Source organism: Cyanistes caeruleus, unplaced genomic scaffold, assembly GCF_971803275.1.
Source record: "Cyanistes caeruleus unplaced genomic scaffold, bCyaCae1.hap1.1 HAP1_SCAFFOLD_74, whole genome shotgun sequence".
NCBI lineage: Eukaryota > Metazoa > Chordata > Aves > Passeriformes > Paridae > Cyanistes > Cyanistes caeruleus.
In genome coordinates this window covers 299,524-318,086 of record NW_028255887.1, presented here as the reverse complement: position 1 = coordinate 318,086, position 18,563 = coordinate 299,524, and the positions used below count along the sequence as shown (strand labels likewise).

General features: G+C 37.1%; 1 pseudogene across 1 annotated transcript in view; it reads right to left on the bottom strand.

Moving 5' to 3' along the window:
• Positions 1 to 555: 555 nt before the first annotated feature.
• Positions 556 to 18,563, bottom strand: part of LOC147646969 (receptor expression-enhancing protein 3-like) — a 31,091-nt pseudogene continuing 13,083 nt past the window's right edge. Inside the window, exons 4-8 of the transcript XR_015281752.1 lie at positions 14,265 to 14,341; positions 13,649 to 13,769; positions 12,238 to 12,351; positions 4,590 to 4,737; positions 556 to 763 (exon numbers count right to left, since the gene is read on the bottom strand). The product of XR_015281752.1 is annotated as a receptor expression-enhancing protein 3-like (transcript). The remainder of the gene's footprint in view (positions 764 to 4,589; positions 4,738 to 12,237; positions 12,352 to 13,648; positions 13,770 to 14,264; positions 14,342 to 18,563) is intronic.

Here is an 18,563-nt window from a genome sequence, read left to right as displayed (position 1 = left end):
AGATAAAGTTTCAACAGAATTGGGCAAGAAGAGTAAGTATCAATTGTTTTCCTGGAATGACCCAAAAACTTTTATGAGACTTCACAGAGATTTATACTGGAGTATCTTTAAATTTTGTGATGCATGCACTAGGATGCTAAGTAGGATCTTCTCTTTGTAGATCACAAAGAGTCAGGCTGTTTGTCTATGGCAACTAAAAAATTCTGAATATTTTTTATCTATTAAACAGCAGATGTTTAAGTGTGCACAACACACAGATAATATTATTGTTATCCATACCCCTTTCAAGGCGAACACTTCCTGAAGTTAGGCTTGGTGGTGCCAAAATTAGCATTTCAAATACAGAGTCTGTTTCGTCTCCTCTCCCTTACTCCTTGCTTCATTAATTTCATACATATATTTCCCCTAAACACATCAAACTACAAAAGCTCCAAACTTAGATATTGTTGTCACATGCTTTCTTCCCCATTTAGCATTCTGGAACCCAGTTATTGTTGACAACTTCTCCAATATTAAAAATAAAAATAAATTTCTGCACTATGAATAATGCAGAAATATACACTGCATATACACTGAAAGAACAAACTCAATTAACCAGGATTATACTTGCCTCTTTACGTCCTTTAATAGTTTTCACAGACTTCATACTCTGAGTTCTGCGAAGGCCTCTCTGAGCAAACATTTCATCCTCTGAATGTGTCCTCTCCATCTCTTCATCTGTTTTTATCATCTCCAGGATTTTTTTCCAGTGGGGTTTTGTAACCTTTAAAAAAAAATATTTAAAAAATAGTAGCTGTAACTTTTTGACTTCTAAGAAAGCAGCAATTTTTATCTTGATTTATGCTTTTAGATGATGTGCTTATTTCAAAACAGAAACATCTACTTTGCCACGAGTTTGGTACTTCTAATCCTGCCACTTGGATCCACAAGTATGTAATGCAGTGCTTCTTCAGTTGTCAAGACTGAAATCACAAGTTTGCTGACATCTTCTGCTTTACACTGAACTACAAAAACTTTAGTGATCGTCTAAAGAAGTACCTAAGATTTTAGGACACAATCCACATGAGAAGGTGGTTACACTTATAATAAACCTTTAAAGATCCCTCCCAATACAAACCATTTGATGACTTGCATTCATAGGATCTTTCTGCATACACTCATCCTCCTGCATTTTTAATACCAAAGCTTCTTTCATTTCGGTAACACACCAAAGTACTGTTAAGAGTTGTTAACATACTACAAAACCAGGACCAAGATTATTTCCTAAGACTCTCACTAGAGGGCACTAACTGCTTAAAAATACAATCCGAAAGCTCCTTGGGGTCCAACAGCCTCGAATCTCCACCACAGACCTATCGCAAAGCTACCAAATCCAGTCTGATTCCTTCCTCCACTGAACACTCCTTTTATCCCAGAATCTACTGGCTGTAACACTCAGGAACACCTTTTAGACTCTAAACCAAATTTTATCAATGACCTGTGTACATTTTATCTTAAGCCAATATTTTATTTAGGCTTATCTAATTTTTTTCATCAATTTTTTCCCCTAGAAATTAGAATCACATCATCCATTCCACAGCTACTTGAGACAAACATTCGGTCATTCTCTTCTGCCATTTTAGAGGCAACATGTCTCTGCTTCCAGTACAGTTTCAATTAATCTTTTTCAATACAGAAGATTTGAATCACATCTCTTTCTCTGTTTCAGAGTAGCAGTGTTTGCAGTGACATCAATACTTTTTTATCTGCATTTGTAATACCTGATGCATTGGCATCCCATCTGCCTTTTTCACAGCAAGAGCACTGCCAGCTCAGCATCATCCTACAATCCACATCCTAAAACTAGGCCTTTTAAATCAATTTGCACAGAACTCCTGGCCCAGACAAAAAATAAGATCCAGCTCAGCACAAGAGAATATTGCTACACAGTGTTCCTAAATCTATGCGTACTTTTGATCTTTTTTAAGTTCCTAATGCTGAAGAAAATTCAAAGAAAGCATGAGAGGTGTATGCTAGATGAGACCAGGACCAGAAAAAAATTAATTAAGTTCAACTAGCTGTAAGAAAGCTTTTTGACATTTGAGACTGAATCTCACAATCGGTGATTATTTATATAGTATAAACTGAAGAATTTTTTTAAAAAAATTAGAGCATTTTTAAGCTATTTCAGACAGGTAAATAATGCTCTCTTACTGAGGAACAGATCCTGCACAACAGCTGCAGTGACATTATCTCTAGTGCAGCTCTTTGTGAATTCTTGGCTTTCTCTCCAGCCAGAGGCTCCAGTTCACACTGCCCTGCACAGGATACCTTCTGGAAACTCCAGTTCAGATTAGGTCCCTTCAGCTGGTCACCTATTCCTTAGAATGGGCTAGCACACTATTCATGAAATTCCTTGGACCCCACAAATGCTATCCCTCCCCAAAATGGAGGGATGAGAAGGAATGACAGTCTTAGGTGAAAAGAAATAGCCCAGACCCACTTCTTTTGTGGGAAACAGCAGTTCCTATACATCACAGTCTTGCTATTTAAAAATTACGTAGTTAGCAGACCTTCAGCAAAACCTTCCTTCAAGCATCACAAGCTCAAGGGCAAAGTGATGATGACAATAACAGTATATGTAACATAATAATGAAATAATACTATCTTTCAACAAAACCATATATTGATCACCACACACCATCTTCTGAGTGTTAAAAGACATCAGTCTGTTATGACAACTTGATGCCTTTATTATTCGTATCACCATATACAATTTTACATTTTGATCTATTACTACAAATCTGGTGTTGTGGTTTTAAAGCAGTAACTAAAAAATAACTAGAAAACTTACTTATTTCTTGCTGCGAGATGTGGATTAGAACAAGAGCAAAACAGGCTTAAAACTTAAAAGGAATAAAGAAAGTTTATTAACAAAAACTACAAGAATAAGAAACCAGAATAAAACCTCCAGAACAACCCTTTTCTGCCTCACTACCCAACCATTCCCTTCTTCACATGACAACATAGAGACAAAAAAACTCTTGTTTAAAACAGTCCCAATTCTTGCTAGAGTCTTTTCATCAGTCTTTGTAAAGAAACAGAAGTCTTCTTCTGCTATCTATGGAGTTTCTCACAAGAAAACTATTTCTTTTATAGCTTTTTATTTCTCTGATGCCAGCTGCCTGGAAATTCTGCCATCGGTTCTCTCCTCTCGTTTCACATCACTCTGAGGTGTGTTATGGGTCAAATGAGTCTAGGGATGTCATTTTTAAGGATGAGTCATTCAAAGGCAGAAGTTCTCTTCATGTGTCTCTGTGAGCTACTCTGGAAACAGAAGTGTTCTCTTTGCCTCTTAAAGGCTGCAAATCTTCAACTATTACTTCTCCCCCTCTGTTCCAGCATCTCACAGTACCACAACCACTTCACCATTTGCTCAAAATCCTCACTTTGAAACACTCCATTCCTCCCAATATACTGTCATGAATTAAAGTTTTTTTCAGAACACTACTGTACATCTTCATAGCTTTAACAGAAAAATATTTCAGCTTATTAAAGCATCTTTTTCTTTCTCTACCTCCTCTGAGGCTTAATTCCTTTCTTCACTATCTTTGATAGTTTATAGGGTCTCTTTTACATGCTGATCACTTTCTCTCTCTGGAAAAAAGGATTAATCTGCAAGTCTCATCTGGGTAATGAAAGGGTTAAATCTTGCCCAGGCCTGGTAGGTGGTTCTGTTATCTCTGCCAGAGCGGCGGCTAGAGCTGTCTGTGATGGCCTCTCCTTACTTGGCAGTCTCTGGTAAAACTCAGCAGTGGCAGAAACTGCAGCCGAGCCGGGGGTACTGGCCTGACCTGGCCTGGGCCTGCTCACCTCCCCGCCACTCCCCTCCGTGGCCTTGTCTGGCCTTCTGTGGTGGAGGAGAAGGCTGAGCTGGAACCTGTTACTTCTTCAAAAGCCAGAAACCAAAGAGAACAAGAAATTCTCGGGTTTAGGTCTTAAAGGAGGTGTTCACAGGTTGATCTCACTTTTCAATGGTCAAAACCACTGTCAGTTCTCAGAAATAGCTAGTTATTGGTCGGAGAAAAAACTCCCATCAGCCTCCAGCAGTTTTAACTTCCCTAGCTCTCAAAGCTAATATTAAAGGTGAAGAACTTAACAGATATATATAAAGCAGGAGATTGGGAATACTAGTATCATAAAGTCACCCCAGGACACCTGGTGAAGTAATATTCTATTAGTTTTCTCTTTTATTTACTGAGCTTCCATATGTTTTCATGTTTAACTTCTTTTACATTTGTCACAGAAACACTACTTAATTATATAACGTTTGACTTCCAATTAAGTTTTACTTTGGTAATAAGTTCTTGTTGCCAATTGGCAATGACAGGAGTAATGAATACAGTGTGATTACACTGGGAGTGGATGGGAGAAGAAAGTAATTCAGGAAGAACTGAACTGCCATAATTTACTTTGAGTGTACTCTGTTTAAGTCTACTGGAGTTCTTTGAGGCCTTTTCCATTTAGAAATGGGGTAAATGTATTTCTGCTCTTCCACTTTTGCTTTGGGTGAATTGTTCTTTTAGGCAGGGAAAAGAAAAGATACATGCCTGAAGATTCACTTGCAGAGGCTCTGGTTTTCTTTTTAGCTTCTGGCAATGTCTGATAAGGTCTCTGTCCAACAGACTCATCTCCTTGTATAGTAGTCAAATCATGCATACTGAAACTTCTCAGTTTCTCGGTTATTGCACCTTGGCTCTGAAATACAACAACAGTATCTTTGGAAACCAGGCAGAGGTTTAACTTTGCTGCTCAGCTTGGGTTAAGATGTTTAAGCCCATGCTTCCTTGCTGCACAACAAAATACATTGAACATACACATGCAGCTGCTTTACATCTGATTAAGGTATTACTTTTACCCATGCTTAACTGTACATTGCTTGCAGATGACAAAGTTACACAAGCTAGCAGCTTAATTACAAATGCGACACTTTACTCCTTTAATCAGAGCAAATAAAGACGTGGGTGAGGGCAAGTGCTTAAAAGAAACACACATCAGAAATGTTCACTTCAAACATAGTAGCTTAAGGTAGCATGACAGTAACACCTGCATTTTAAAGAGTATGGTTGAAGATAGTTTTCTTGTTGAGAGCCTGACAGAAGAATGGCTAAGAGAAAAAGGACATGATACTGTAAGATTAGTTAAAGTATGAGGCCTCAGGGTCAGTATGTCCCTGAAGAGAGAGTTACATAGATAACAAGATGTCGAAACTGCCAAAATATGCAGAACTGCAAGCTGAAGATAAAGAACTGGTAACTGCAAGGCAAACCACAAAGAACAACATGCGTCAATGGTAGCACACCAATAATGAGCTGAGTTTTTGCAATATGTATAAGCTAATTAAAAGCATTATAAGTTGTGCATAAGATTTCAATAAACTGATACTTGCTGACCATGATAGCATGAGGCTTGTCTTCCGTGGCTCCGGTAATCCCCGACCTCTGGCGACATTTTCTTCTGCTATTTTATATTTTATCCTCCACAAATCTGAATAAAGTTAAGGAGAAACATGTTAAAAATACACTCTGTAACATTAATTCAAATAACTGAGAAACTAGCAGCACTACAAAAGGAGCTCCAGTTGACAGAAACTTGAAACTACAAAGAGGTCCAGCCTAGACTACAGGATAGCAAGTTCTCTTACTAGTATAGCTTTACTGACATAATACCAATGCAAAATCGAATGCTACACAGGAGAATAGTTAATCACATATGAACATTAAGTATTTCTTCTCCAATTGTCTTCACTTCTTTTCTGTATGGAACATATGGAAATTTCCCTGTTGGAAAGAAAGGTCATCCAGCAGCTCTTTCATCTTACATTAGATGATGTTACTACTAAAGCATTAAAGATTAATTTATTACACAAGCAACTAAAAGAATATGACCACGAGTAAAGTACTCAAAGTCATGTTAAAATAACACCTAATTCTTCCCTCTCTGGCATAAGGCAAAAAATAACCATTTTAGGGAAAGGATAACAAGCCTGTGCATGAATTCCACTTCAAGCAAGTGTTAAAATAGTTAATTTCATTCTTACAAATGAAGATTTTAAGTAAAATTCTTTGTTTGATCAGCATGTTAGCTAGCAGGAGCAGAAACCTGGGTACAATTCCATACAACTTTTTCTGCAACAGCACCAGCAGAAGGCAATTCTGGTGTTGCTGGCCACAGCCGTTTGTTCCCGCACTTATGACAACAACTGTTTGCCATTGGTAGACCAGCATACTGAATTATTCCATGCTAAGAATAGCCATGTAAAGTGAAGAGACAATTGAATGAAAGCTATTTGAGTTTGCTTGGGTACCAAAGGGCAGGAGGGAAAAGTGGCTGAAACCTAATTTTAATTTTCTAATGATTAGCTATTAGTACAGTATATAAAATTAACATAGTGAACAGAGTGCTATTTAAGCACAAGAAACCTATTATAATTCTTACTCCACCATTCATACATTGTCACCAAACAACAACAAAGAAAAGGTTTCTTGTGAGAGAAGTAGGAGCCTTAACTTTTCTCTCTCTTTCTACAAACTTGTATGATTACTCAGTTCTCAAAAACTTAAGTACAGCTTGCCTTTGAGTTAAAAATGCACTATGAATGCTGTACAGTGTCTGTATTAAAGGTTATAGAAATTCTGAAGTCAAATTGATTTCCCCAAAATGGCTTAAGACAGGTCTCCTAAGGTTCCTCCTAAGGCAGAAAAAATCCTGCCCTTCCACTACTCCACTTCTTGCACTGAAAAGCATTTCAAGTAAAATACATCAGGAACCAGTTATACTTTATCAGCTGCTAGGACATGGAGAAGAGGACTGGAGAAGGAACTGCTTCTTTTGACAAGTAACAGCTTACAGTATATACATTACTCTGCTATAGCATAAAGACTGTTCATAAGTCCATGTCCAATGCTTGAAGAGGACTTAAGTCTCAGTCACTGAATGCTGGTGAATATGTAAAATGGGCCTAGTTGGTTCACAGCAGAATCCATGCAAATTCAGCACAATTCCACTCACCAAATGTGAAGAGTCTACTTAAAATAGTGACAGAAGCTGGTTTTGGCCAGCAGCAGAAGTATAGAAAGACACTTGTTTAGTTGCCCAGGAAGTTCATTCATCATGTGATATACTACAAAAAGACATTTGGAAATTGTATAGCAACTAAACATAACAACTAAAATACTAAGAATTCACATTACAAGCCTGTAGTTCTTATTCCACTGTAGATAAAGGACTAGATCCAAGCTAGGAACATTCAACCCTATTTTCCAGTGAAGCTTTTGGATATAGAATTTTGTTTTTCAAAGGGAAAAAAAAAGTCAAGGATGTGCCATAAAATAACATCATGTCCTTAACCAAACTGCATGGTTGAGCTGGAGCTCCTGTGGCACCTCAGAGAGGAGGTAAATGGGCCCTTTGTTTCAGAACTACTTGCCAAGATGGAAAGTTTTACTCAAGTTACACACAGTTACACACAGAAAACATTGAGAAGTTTGAAAGGATATATATACAAGTAATGATGCAGTACACATGCCTGAGAGTCACAGTAGGAATGGGAGATGCACAACAACTGGACAGTCCCCATCACACATACTAACCCTATGTAGATACTCCCTACAGTGCCTCCAGTCTCTATCCCACCCCTGGGAACATCCAGTCTAGCCAAATCAAGATTGATATCTACTTTAACTCCACTGCATAGACTGAAGGACAAATTCAAGGTGTTCTGTGGGAGTGTACATATCACTGTGTTCACACTGCATGTAAGACTTAAGATTCTTCCACCCCCATGCTCAAAAGCAGCTGTTAATTGCTTTCTGCTGAAGCAAAGCGTTCTGTGAAGATCTGGATTACTATCAGCTTAGGATAAAAGTCTGGCTGAAAAATACTAAATTCTTTCCTACTGCAGGAAATGTGTGATTAAATGTTCTCCACTGCAGGAAATGTGAGAGTAACATTCACATTTAAAATAATGCTTTAAGAGCTTTGATATTTTGTTTGAAAGGTCAGAGTTACAGCTTGAAAGCAGCATGTTTGCCCTAAAAACTGAAATTCAGTTGTAGGTGGAGCTGAAGAGGACCTCCTGCTTCCACTCCCATGCCATGGATATGGCAGAAGCTGCCAGCTCTCCCCAGATATACACACTCCAAGATGCTGCTCAGGAGAAGATGGCAGAGCAGTTACCACTGGTGGCCTGTTATACTGACAGTTCCTGCCAGTAAGGAAGGTATACATTAGGTTGCACTCAGGCCAGAGGCTGGTGACTAAATTACAGCATAAAAGATTGAGACACATATATTTACAATGCCAGGGGAAGAAAAAAAAAAATTAAAAAAAAAATTACACAACTTAGCACTAAAATTTCTATGTATGCAAACACTGAAGAGGGATGAACTGTGAAGTCTGTGTGTTGTCTTAAAGAAAATGCAAGTCTTTGAGAATGATTTTTCTTCATTATTCAATAGCATTTCCTAAAACTTACTAACCATTTTTTGGAGTCCACATTCATTAACAGTGACCAATGTGACCAATTAAAGTCATAATATGTTTTTAAATCAATTTTTAAAAATAAATAAAGCCTATTTAAGGATCTCCTTTCAAGACTACTCAGCCTCTGGTATGTTATTAGTATGCAGTCTCATCAGCTGACCCTCATAAATGAAATTCCATTTTCTATTCTGTTATTGAGCATGTGCTTTTACAGTCTGTATGCTTAACCCAGGGAAGTAAACAAACACCACTTTGTCTGCCTCAGGGACTCTTTGTTCTTTAAATTGGACTTGCACCCCCCACTGGCCAGGATCACTGACAGAAGCTGCCTGCCTCCCTTGGACGAGTTCTCAATGGACTCTACAGCATGCAGTACCCACATTCTCAGCTGTTCTCTCCCTGATCCAATCCAAGCTGACAGGGAATGACTTCTGTTCCCTCTCAACCTGGAGAGGGACTCCTGTCCCGTGAATGACCTCTGCAGCATGACAGGCTGTCCCAGCAGGGAGGAAGATGAAAGCAGTACTGCTCCCCATAGTGATACTGGCTGTGTGCCACAGCCGGCTGCAAGATACCTCCTTCCTCTGCCATGTCCTGAGTGGGAACAAGGGGAAGTGTGAGCAAGGCCAGGAGAATAACACTCAATTAGCAAAAGGGCAGCAGATTCAGGATGACTAGAACACATTCAGAAAACACAGCCCTCAAAACATATTATCATCACCAATAACACTTTACAAATTAACACTATTTGTGTAACCCCATAAGCTGTGAAATACCCCCCGAGTATTTCACAGCTTAATTAGCAGTCCCCCTGCTCATAATGATAAAGACACCAGATTTCACTAGTAGCTCAAGAAATCTGAATGCATGGGTTGGCAGAAATTGAAACACAGCGGTAACCATCATCTCAGAAGACCTGAAAAACAGAGGAGTATGAGATGTATCCAAGTATGAGATGTAGAACACTGGAACCTAAGCGCTGTGAATAGAATTCCCCCAAATCCATAAACAACTGAGCTATTGAGGTATCTTGTTTTTGATTCCTTAACTAATAAAAATTTCCTTATATACAAATTCAGCACAGACTATCATCTCTAAATTTCCTGAAATCAGGATTTCACAAAGATTTGTTTTCTGACATGCTTATTTAACACTATTTTGCTCATGTATTTAGTTGGTTTTGAAACACTACATTTTATATGACCAGTGGCTAACTAGTACCAGCTAAAAATACAGTATGAGAATGTAAGCTATAAGTCAATACTCTTGCCAAATACATTTAAATTTAACTATAGGGGAGAGGGTTTAAATCTATGTCAAATTTCAGTAGACTCACCTGGCTGGCTGCTCCAACCTCCCTAACAGAGCCAGCAAGCCTTTTAATGGTAATCCCCTATTCCTTTGACAACCCTTGAAGAAAATCACTCTCTTCCACATTTGATATTCAAAATATTTCAGCAAGTTTCCAAGCCATTTTTAACATCCTCCTAAAGTCACTATAAGCAGTTTTCTTGGACACTTTAGTGTCTTTTGACATAGGTTTAATCTTGCACATGTTTAGCCTCTCCCCCTCTCCTAATTCGAGATCTGCCATGTCAGAATAAGCATGTGTGCTCTATTTAAAAAAAAAATAAAAAAATAAGAATAGTGATGAAAGTGTGTCCTGATCCCACTACTTCAATTCAGTTCCTGAAATCATATAGCATGCTCCACTAGCTCTTGGTGAAGGGATAATAATTTCACCTGCTAGAGGCAGCAGTTAACTCTTGAAAAACAGGGAACAAAATCAAGAACACATGCATTGTGTCCATTTGCTTGCATGAAGCAGGCATGCTCAGCATTTTGGAATGACAAACATAAGAGGCTTAACATGCCAAAATAAAGATTTTATTTATTTTTTTTCAGTGAGTCTTCTCCTTCATCTGTTTAAAAATCATGCCTATTTTAGGTCTTGGTATTGTGGTGTTTTTTTTTCCCAAGCATCTGATCTGCACTGAACTAATTCTGTACAAATATTCATGAGCGTGTTTAACAAGTTTTAACAAAAAGAGCAGGCATCTAGCGAGTCACAGCTGAATAGCAATGAAGTCTAAACATAGACATTTCAGAAAAAGTTATTCATTATTTCAGAAAAAATTGAGGAGATATTGGTGTTATTTATTTTACAGTACTTCAGTTACACCCTAAAAGTTAACAAAGAAATATCCAACCATAGCCAAACATGAAGAACACACACCAATCATAGGAATTCTTACAGGCGCTTCTTGTAATAAATTTGTAATGCAAAGAACTTGAATTTTAGCATTTAGCAATTAAACTTGATTTCCCCATAGAGCACTTTGGGTGTTTGTTTGTTGGGTTTCCTTGGCTTGTTTAAATAACCTATTTTCACTCTGGAGACTTTAATTCCTTTGGAGGTGCATTCTATTGCATTCAAAATTATTTCATGTCTTAAGGCATTATTAAGAATTTGAATAATGAAGAAGAAACCCACAGTGATCAAATGCAATCACTTTCTCAGTATTTTAGGCTCATTATGACCATATTTTAAAACAAAAAGTTACAATGCTATACCACCCACATGCATCTTTAAGAACAGAGAAAATGAGCAAACAAGATATACATGACTACTTTTCCAAAGCTTTTTGAGGTAGCATGTAAAAGTGTAGTTTTTAGGAATGTCTTTTATTTATAATGCAGAAAGTTCACATAGAAGCCCAGACATTTAAGTTAATGACAGCTGTACATACTTGACTTTGACAGCCAGGGATCTCTTCGTTGTTTTCTGTTATCTACAGACAGTGTTCAGGTTTTCAGTGCTGTTACTATGAGCACAATGATTCCATTTATTCCCAGGAAGAAATTAATCATGATTGCCTTAAACCTGTGATTTCACTTGGACATACAACTTTTTCTCTCTATACCTTTTATTTTTTTATTTTTTTCTTTTTTTTGTGTGTGTGCGTGTTTGTGTGTGTGTTTTGGTTTGAATTACTATTAGGTAGGATACACATGGTCTGAAGTATATTCCCTTCAGTGGTGCACAAATTGGTTACAATCTTACATATTAGCCTGTATTTTGTCTTTCTAGACCCAGAGCCCTCTGAAATATTAAAGGTAGTGAATTTTTGCGGGAAGGTAATCTAGAAAAAATGACAGATTATTTCATAATTTAATGGCAAATCCATGGCAAAGCAAATGTATTCTAAACACCAATAGGCAGGCTTATGCTTAGCATAATAATTTAATAATTCACTCAAATTGCAAACAGGTTAATTGTGTCAAGATAATTTTTATCGATGGTAGTAGTCCTTCATGCTTAAATTCATTATGTGGCATTACCTCAGGATGATTGGAGAAAAACAGCAGAAAAGCCAGAAGTCCTTTAAAAAGTTTGTTTATCAGTAAGAAAGCACAACACAGACAGAAAAGAAACAATGGACATCTATGTTAAAAGCCTGCACAGAAAACTGAATGGTAACTTTTGAATTTAGAGTAAACCGATCCTCATAATCCAAGAAATAACTGCAAGCCATCTTAAACAAAAAAAACAACAAATGTACTATGAGAAGAGGGCTGCAAGCCTTTAATTGTGTCCCAGGATTTCAATACACTTGCAGAATTTATCTTTTTTATATAAGAGTGGTAAATCCCCAGTGCAATGACACTGTTTGATATCAAGCTCAAAAGCAATTAACGCAAGCAGAAACTTACCTTTACAGCTGCTGTCACTGCAGCAGTTGCTGCCAAATTCAACCCCTGCCTTCCAAAATTCACCATGGTCTCATAGCCTCTTTCTTTGGCTTGGACAATGTACTCATCAATCTCCTAAAAGAAAAACGTATTTAAATTTTAGAGGGCTGTTCATAAGAGAGCAAAGTTACCCCACAGTATTATTTTCCCATCTGTAAAGGAAGACAGAAAAAATATTTAAGAAAATATTTAATGGGATATATCTTTGTATACAGGTGTTTTATTCATTACAACTCTCTCATTTAAAAAATTATTGTATGTGGTCAAACAAGAAGATAAAGTACATCACTTCAGTACAGCTCAGAAACGTTGCAAAATGTTCCTTAGAGAGTGTAAGCGTAACTTGTTGGACAGAAGTTTTTCAAGAAATATCATGCATTTCAAGAAATACCATCATCTTACATGAAGAACTCAGTCAGCTCCCTAGAAAGGTAGAGTCAACTTGCAAAGAACTTCCAAAACCACAGCTTTGAAATAGTTAAGTACCAAGGACAAAACAGTTACGACATTTATCTCCAGCTCTGGTAAATGCCTAGAGTTGAAGATAAAGACTTCAAGGTACTTCCCAATAGTTTGGAGAGTACAGGGAAGTATCCCTCTAGCTCACAAAGTTGCAAGTTGTTTATTGCACAACGTTCAGAATGTCAAGATACTTGCTCTGTTCCTATCAGTGACAATCTTACTACCTGCTTTACCTAATAAAGGCCAAGCCTAGCACTGACCTTCAGGAATGCTCTTTTCTGTAGTGTGAGGTTTCTCAGTGCTTGTCTTCAGACCTTTGCTAATTGCTCTTTCCCCTCATCCAAACAGGATGCTGAAAAAGAGCTAAGCAGAGCTGTGTCCCTGTCATACTTTGACTAAAGCAAACCATCTTCTGGCTATTTTTATGTTTGGGTATTTACTGCTGCAGACTGGTTTACCCTTTAAACAAGTCTCTCCTCTTGTCAGTTTGCAAACCAAAAAAAGTCATTGATGTCAATCATCCTGAGAAGTGTTATTCCTCATTTATGCTAGAAAAAAATGTTAACATTAACAGCTTTTAGTAAAGCTGTGTTCATACATTCACATGCTTGCAGTAGAAAGTTAAACTGTATCACTTCCACTTAACTGGGCTCCTCAGAGTGCATCAAGTAGAGCAGGGCACACGAAACTCTCATGTTAATAGGAAGCAGGACCTGGTCTGCTCAGGCAAGTTAAACAAAAGCATAGACATGGACAATCATGTGCACTTGCTTCCGCTAGTCCAAATTCATGCTGCCTGGCAAGACAGTAACAAGCTACTCTGCTCTTATACTGTATCTAGCAACAGCTTTTATTTCAGCATATGTTGTTTCCATATTAGGCATTAGAAATCTGAGAAGTTATTTATTACCCTTTCTTTAGAAGAAAGCAGTGGGTGGAGGAATTTTCTGTAGATTAAACTTGTCCCTCTAGTATATGGGGAAAGGAGCCAGATAACAAAAGCTGTCTTCAATTCATAGTACAGTGGAAACCTACAGACAAATTAAAGGTTGCACAAAATCAACAACTGCAGTAGAAAATGCACAGTAACTAATCTTTATAAAGAGATCTATTAAAAAACCACAATTATATTAGCATTTAGGATTCTTCAAATACAAGAAGTTACATCAGACAAAAATTAAATGAGTTACGGATTTAAGGACTGTCATTTAAGCAATCAAAACAGTTAATATGCTTGTTTTTCATTATATATTCTTACACAGAGAAATTCTAGGCCATCCTTATAAGAGTTTCATTCTCGTATTCAGTTTCTACAGTGGAGCTAGAAATGTTATAATCCCTACTTCAAGTAACAGTGTATAGCAAATTTGAAAGCAGATGCTGTTCATCTATGCACCAAGATCTTTTCCTGTAAAATGGGCTATTAAATTAACATGACTTCTTTATATAAAATAAATCAATACAACTCAAAAAACATCAGAAACAAATATAGTTTCCTCTACAGTTCATAAAAAGCAGGGTCTTACCAAGAGACTGTTAGGTCAGTTATCGTTTCAGTAACTATATAAAGAGCACACACAATCCAGTACATCATCCAGCGAACCTGAAAATTAAAATAGCATCTTCACTAAGAGCTTTAATTTCACTTTTAGACATGATATACTATACACGGTACAGTTTTTTCAGAGTTAGCACGGCAAGACATTCAACAGTATCTCAGCCTTCATAAACCAGGTATCAGGTGAAATGATCAGGTGAAGATTCCAAAAGATTTCTGTTCATAAGTAGGATTGGTGGCAGCTGCAACAAGCTCAATGAAATGGCTGTGTCACTGGCATCACAAGCTCACATAGGCTGATTTCACAGATTTGATTCTCTCTCTACAAACCTTTAGCGATATAAAAAAACCAGTGCGAGATCAGTAGATTATCCTAAGTATGGAAAACAAATCCCACCATAACACTAACAGATATTTCATTCTCTTCCACACTAAACCATATGTTCATACCATGCACACGAAAGTCAGCATTAGTGAAGCATCCCTTGCTTTCATTTCACAGTATGTGTTATTCAGCTTCACATTACCATTACATTCCACGTGTGTGATTACTGGTATGGTATTAACACGGAGGCAAGGCAACATAAAGAGCATTTGCATGGAGATTTTAATTCTATTTATATGCCAAGAACTACAAAATTCTTGTTAATTAAAAAGTTTATGTGTTAATGCTTCAGGGATTTACAGGTATAAACCTATTTTTGTTTATGGCTTATACTATATATCATTGCTTTGAAATCAGACTTAAAGTTCTTAAAATAGTATAATTTGTTTTATAACAAGTAAGATAATCACTCCTTTTTCTTGAGCATTTGTTCAAATTTGGTTGCGTAAGCTGATTACATGTTTCAGAATAAATACTACAGAAATAGTTCCTATGCATTTGTCTTCCCTAAGCTAGGAGATGCCAAATGCAATGTATTTCCAAAACGGGTCACTGCAAACCACCACTGGTTATTTGTACAAACTGAACATCCACATGTTCTTTAAATTCCTAGGAAAATACCCTGCAACAATACATAACCATTTAGAAACAAACAACCCCCCCAAAAAACCAAACCAGCAAACAGTAAAACAAAACCACCACAACTGTTAGAGACTAGTTTGAGCCCTAAATTCACGGTACTCTCTTTCAAAGGGAGGATATATATATTCCTTTGAAGGTGTGTGTGTGTGTGTATATATATATATATATATATATACATACATACACACCTATATTTTCCATATATATATATATATACACATACATACGCACCTTCCCACAGAGGATGTGGCTCAGATTTAATGTTCCCTTTTAAAACAATCTTATTTGTAGAGGACTTAAGTAACTACTCTAAACCTAATGATACACTGCTGCCTATTTCATGGATGTGCATTATCGTTTAAAACCGCTTCCTCTGTCAGAACCTGAGACCCATATATCTTAAATGCTTTTCTGTGTTTCAGTTTGACAAGAAACTCAGTCATGTGATAACATTTTTCAATTTCTCAGAGGATTTAGATATTTTAGTGTTGAATAAACAAAGACAAATGTACACAACAGCTGAAGTCATTGCTGACAGGCCATGTGATATTTAGACTGGTGACCCTTCCATGAACCAGAGTCAACACCTGAATGAAAATCAAATCTAACCTTGCCCCATCAACTTAAGCAGAATGCAATGCAACCTTTAAGAATCCTTCCAAGACTGTATTTTTCCTCAATATAATTTATCTAGGTTGTTCCTTCTTTAATCAACATCTATTAATCCAATTAAGAACAGTGTAAGTGGAATTTCTCCTGGGCTTCTAGGAACAGTAAAAATGACTTGCAGGAGGGCACAAGAGATCTGCCAGGAGACCTCCTGAGGACTGGGCAAAGATTCTATAAACCACAAATCATATTCTAGTATGCAGTAACTAATGCAGTAGGTACCACAAGTATCAATGATGTAACAAATGAACATGTGTGACTTAGAGGGGTTTTCATAGCAGAAAAAAAGAGAAAAGGACATGAAAAATTGAAGGTCAGAATTCACACTACTGAACACTATCACCTACTTTAAGTAACAGAATCTTCAACCAAGTTTTATATTTCATGTTAAAAAAAGTGATTACAGATTTGTTTAGTTGAGGGTTTTTTTCCTAGCATCCAAGTGTTAAGCTCATCTTTGTTGGTTTTGTCTGAAGCACATTCTTTCAGGTCAGGATTTTGAAGCCAGTATTTGAAAAGGCTGGTCTGTTCAGACATAAAAACTACATTTCAGATGCTTATTTCAAGTGCTTTGGTGCAATACAGTGAAAAAACATCTCAAATATCTTAGTCAACTCCATTAAACAAGGATAATTGCAAGAACAAATAAATCTCCTCAAAGGCCTAGATTCTAATTTTTAGCACTGAAGTCCGTAAGTTTTTTAAATTACCATAAGCAGCACAACACCTTTTTTCCCCCAGAAATAATCTTTGACCAATTTTCTACATCATGACCTACACAACAAGTCAAGATGTCTAGTCTTTTTGTTTGGTTGGTTTTTAGTGGTGGAAGTAGTGGCTGGGTAAAATATTTTACTGTTAAAAAGCTCTTATCAATTCAGCAACAAACATAGATGGCTTCTGAGCCACACAAAACCCTGGAAAGGAAGTTGTGCTTGGACCATAATGTGAGTGGCGGCAGACTTGTGCCATTTGGAAAGCAACATTTAAATCTAAAACCTTTACTGTGAAAGAAGATTAACCAGTTGGGAAGACGACAGCCATGGATCATCCCTAAAAGGTATCTGGACAGTCAACCCAATCACCAATGAAATGATAAGAATGCGTCAAAAAATCTCCACCGATTCCCACAAAATCCCACAAAATTCCCTAAATCTTCTCAAAACACGACCAAATTCTAGAAAAAATCCCACCAAATCTCCACAAATTCCCACAAAATACATGAAAAATTCCTCAAGATCCCTAAATCGCCTCAATATTCCACAAAATTCCACAAAAATCCCACAAAACCTCCACAAGTTTCCACAAAATCTAAGAAAAATTCCTCAAAATTCTTCAAGTCTGTTCAGAATCCCACAGAATTCCAGAAATATCCTAAAAAATTCCTGGGAAGTGCCACAAAATTCCCTAAATGTTCTCAAAACCATACCAATTCACAGGAACATCCCACAAAATCTCCACCGATTCCCACAAAATCCCATAAAATTCCCTAAATCTTCTCAAAACACAACCAAATTCTAGAAAAATCCCACCAAATCTCCACAAATTCCCACAAAATACATGAAAAATCCCTCAAGATCCCTAAATCACCTCAATATCCCACAAAATTCCACAAAAATCACACAAAACCTCCACAAGTTTCCACAAAATCTAAGAAAAATTCCTCAAAATTCTTCAAGTCTCCTCAGAATCCCACACAATTCCAGAAAAATCCCCACAAAATTCCAGAGATGTCCCACAAAATTCCCTATATCATTTCAAAACCCTACCAATTCACAGGAATGTCCCACAAAATCTCCACCAATTCCCAGAACATCCCACAAAAATCCCACAAAAATCCCTGAATCTTCTGAAAACTCGACCAAATTCCAGAAACACCGCATAAAATCACCACAGTTTCCCACAAAATTCAAGGAAAACACCACACAATTCCCTAAATCTTTTCAAAATACCACAAAATTCTTGAAAAGCCCCACCAAATTCCAGAAACATCCCACAAAATGACCTAAATCATTCCAAAACTCTACCAAATTCCACAAAAATCCCACAGAATCTCCACAAATTCCCAAAGAATACATGATAAATTTGTGATAATTTGTCAATTCTCTGCAGAATCCCACAAAATTCCTGAAAAGTCCCCCATGTTCCAAAAACATCCCACAAAATCTCCTCAATATCCAACAAAATTCCAGAGAAATCCCACAAAATTGCCTAAATCTTCTTAAAACTCTACCAAATTCCAAAAAATCACACCAAATCTCCACAAATTCTCACAGAATACATGAAAAATCCCTCAAGATCCCTAAATCGCCTCAATATCCCACAAAATTCCACAAAAATCACACAAAACCTCCACAAGTTTCCACAAAATCTAAGAAAAATTCCTCAAAATTCTTCGTCTCCCCAGAATCCCACAGAATTCTTGAAAAACCCCACAAATTTCCAGAGAAGTCCCACAAAATTCCCTATATCATTTCAAAACCCTACCAATTCACAGGAATGCCCCACAAAATCTCCAATTCCCAGAACATCCGACAAAATTCCCACAAAAATCCCTAAATCTTCTGAAAA